A 4,497-nucleotide genomic window follows, 5' to 3' on the forward strand; every position below is an offset into this window, starting at 1 on the left:
TAATATAAAGAGTCGTCAAAAATCAATTAATCTAAATTTATGACAAACCAAATACACAGTGATTGTATGCTCCTTTGCTTATAAAGTGATATCATGTTCTCGAAAATGAATTTGAAGTAATTTGATAGGGCAAGTGTGTTCACACGTATTATGTCAATTCCATCACCCCTCATTCGAAAACGTTTCATTTAACTTTTAAATTGGTCAAACCTCAACAAACACTTTCAAACCGAAAGCGTTTAATTCGAGTTTTTAATTAGTCAAACTCAAACCAACACTGTCAAACCTAAAGCGATTAGTTCCGGAAATATTTTGTGATTATGGAATTTAGTTTAATGGTAGAACTTTTGGAAAATAAAATGCCATTTTTTATTTTAGAATTTTAACAAATATTTTATGTCGCGTGATCTGATAGCTCAACAATGACAGCTATTTTACAGATTTTAACTCAACTGCAAGACAAATAATTTTAATTGACTTGAATTTGAATTGAAAGTTTAACTAAAATCATTCAACCTAACCCCTGAATATTCCCAAGTTGCACATGCTAAAATCAGAGAAATATTCAAATTGGGAAAAAATTTACACCTTACCACTAAAATCATATTCCTACTCCACAATTTAATAGAACACCCATTTTATCTTTATTTTTTCAAAAATATTAAATAAAAATCACTATTTTATTCAAAAAATCAGGGACAAATAATTAATCGCAAAATTAAGCGGGTATGGGTGCGAGTACGGGTATTATAGTATCCACCCCGCACCAGCACTTACATAAATATATTATTATTTATTTATTTATTTATTATATTAGTGTTTAGTTTAATTAATTGTTTTCTTTTATGTTTTAACATCTATTAATATCATTGGACCACTACAATATTTATAATCGAAAGATAAACGTTTGCGAATTTTATAATAATTGTGACTTTATAACTACGAGTTATGTCTTATTAATCGTGACTTTATAATTATACTTGCATCTTACTATCAATTGTTTTTAGAAATCTCGAATAATATTGTTATGACTTGCAACTTCATAAAGTATTATTATGGATATTTGAATATGTATTGTAACGAGTGTTCATTTGAAATGTTGAGTTATAAAATACTTTGATTTATAATACTTTATGATTGGATTTAAGATGGATAATTTTTAAATTTAATTACAACAATATCAATTATTTATCGATCTATTTTAGTTAAAGCATGGATAATGGGTATGAGTACGGACACTTAGGTACACATATGGTAAGGGTGCATATATTAAAGTTGATACCCAAGAGGGTACTGACACGAGTATGGGTATTTTTTTAAACCGCGAATATTGGGACAGGTACTATAGTACTGTACACATTGCCATCCTTAGTGAAAGGTTTTAATTAGAGAAAATGTATTGACTTTGAAGAAATTTTTTCATCAGTGGTGAAGATTTCCTCTATCTGAGTTGTGCTTGGGTTGACAGCTAGTTTGAACCTATAAATTGAACAACTTGATGTGAAAATTGCATTCCTTCATGGCGATTTGGTGGGAGAGATCTATATGGAGCAACCATAGGGTTTCGAAGTTAAAGGTAAAGTGCAACTTGTGTGTAAATTGAAGAAAAACTTTGATAGGCTCAAACAAGCACATCGATAATGGTAAGAGAAATTTGACAAGTGTTTGTCAAGAAATTCTTTGATTTTGATTATATTATTCGGTGAAAGTCACTCTAGTTAAAGCCACTCTAAATATGGCGGTTAAAATCACTCATAATATGCTACTATGACCACTCTCATATATCAAAACAACAGACACAAAAATTGCTCTCTAAGTCGAATGGACTATGACACAAAGTAGCTCTAAAATGACAATGGTATTAGGACCACTCAAAAAATCAAAGGGACGGAAAGAAATAGGAGAGGTGGCTCGAAAATGCATCGAGCAGAAGAGGGAGAAAAGAAAAAGTTGGGAATTCCATCCAACTTTAGTGTGTTTTTCACAAGAGTTTGTCACTATTTTTATAGTGATAGAAGCAAATCGACATATGTTAATTATCCAATTTAAAACTATAAAATTTATAGATTTAAAAACTATTAAATAGATGAGCGAAATTTTAACAATTTTAAATTCACACACTAAGATATTCTCTATCTATATCTATGTTCCAACCTTTAGTTTATTGTTTTTATATGAAAATAATTCCGATCATAGCATATCAATTGAATGGCATTTTGTTTTGGATCCAACCATCTATAGTTTATTGTTTTTACAAATGTCCATGATTATTGGATCATTCAGTTTGGCTTTATTTGAATATATCGATGTCGCATTCTTTAGGTTGTTTTTCTATCTTATTATATTGTTAACATTGATATAATCGGCAATTTATTTCCTCCCTTTATTTAGTATTACTATTACTACTTTGAATCTATAAAAATAAAGATCTGTGTCTTTAGATAAAATAATAATTATTTATTATTTATTGTTATCATTTGGGGAGAATTCTTTCTTCGATGTGAATGTTTGAATTAACAAGCATTAATAACTAAGAAATAAAATTAAAGATATGGATAGAATTGAAATTTAATTTGGGTTATGTTCTATTTCCTTTTAAAATTAAATATTTTGGATTGACATAGAAAGTTGTTATATTGTTGTGCCTAGCTATTGTGTTTTTTTTTTACAAAAAATTATATTCTTTCAATTAAATTAGTAAAATTACATTGAGAACACTACAGATGAAATTTACTGAAATAAAAAAGAAAGATAAATCTATGAATAAAGCAATTAGATTAATAATATAAATCATCATAATATTTACAATTGTGACAAAATATTTAAATATGACAAAAACTAAATTGAAGTATTCAGAATATACATATCTTTGAAGCTATAACGTTGAAGACGTTAAAATTATTGATTGAATTTGAATATGCACTTAATCAAAATTAATCTATTAATTTGAACTACACAGACACCGCAATAAAATAAAAAATCAAATACCGTATCGAGAAAGAAAATCAAATGTCGCATTAGAATGGAAAAAAAACTAAATCCATGTATTGAAAAATAGTTATTTAATTAAATAAAGAGAGAAAAAAAGTAAAAAATAATTACTTTAAATCATCTGTCTCTTAAGAGTGAAGACTCAAAAAGAAATAGAAAGAAGTTGGGGCGGCTGATCTAAATTTTAATTATCAAACTATTGTTATAGAATACAGGATACGTTGTTAGAAATAAATTCAAATAATTTCTTATTTTTTTAATTTTTTTTTATCATATAGATACTCCATTTATTTTGAGAATTAAAGTGTATATATATATATATATATATATATAAAGCGTCTTCTAAATTTAAGACATTTTTTATTTAATTTCATAAATTAATTTATCTAATAATGTGTAGATTTGATCAATCAAAATTATAAAAAAAAATGTAATATGAAATTATTTATATGAATTGTCATCAGGCCGAAAGAAGACACAACTTGACCGAATAGTTATAAAGTTATAATTAAACTGTGTTTATTTAAAAAAATAACCTCAAGAGATAATGGCAAATAAAGAAAATTAAAGATGAACCGATAAATGCTCAATTGTGTTGAAAGATACATCAATTTTGAAATGACATAGTCAATAAAGTTTGAGGCTTTGGAGTATTTTTTTTAGATTGTTCTCACTTGTTTATTTTTAGTCTCTATAAAAAAAATCAAAAAATTTTTCGAAAAAAAGTTTTGTTCACTTTTGGTCCTTGTTTTGAAAAAATTTTGTAAAGAATTGATTATTTTAGTCCCTAAAAAAGTCTCTATAAAATCAAAATTGAAAAAATTGTTTTATAAGTACGAAATTTGAAATATCATAATTTTGTACGAACTAAAATTATATAGACAATTTAGTTGAATCATCGTCTTGATAAAATTTTGTTTTAAGTTCAAAACTAAATTCGTTTTTTTTGTTTTATGATTTTATTATAAAACATAGATTCAATGGATTTCTGAAATATAAATTCAAATATTGCTTTAGTCAATTCAGTTATCTATCGTAATAATCTAAGATTTCTGAAATATTTAATATATATATATATATATATATATATATGTGTGTGTGTGTGTGTATTGGTTCCAATTTAAATAATTTGTTGAGACAGTAACTGCAAAGTTCTTTGAGGAGTGATATGGTCAAAAGAATAAAATTTTGTTAGGAAGAATCGATTTCAAATCAATTCATTTAATTGCTATTATTGTAGAAAATTTAGGTCATTGTAAGGATATTATTGTGCTTTCTCCTAATTGAGTTCAGAATATTCTTTATGATAATCAAAATCAACATCCTCAAGAACTAGAGCATCAATAGTTGGAAATGATTGTCGCGGTCTAAAATTTTGAGTGTTTCTCGAATTCAATGGAGTCGCCACCAAAATTTATTTTAAAATAGGGAAAATATTGGGAAACCCTTAAAAATAAAAAAAATGGTCTTTGAAACCAAATTTTGAGTTCGGGAGTCGATTATGCG

Source organism: Cicer arietinum, chromosome 3, assembly GCF_000331145.2.
Source record: "Cicer arietinum cultivar CDC Frontier isolate Library 1 chromosome 3, Cicar.CDCFrontier_v2.0, whole genome shotgun sequence".
NCBI lineage: Eukaryota > Viridiplantae > Streptophyta > Magnoliopsida > Fabales > Fabaceae > Cicer > Cicer arietinum.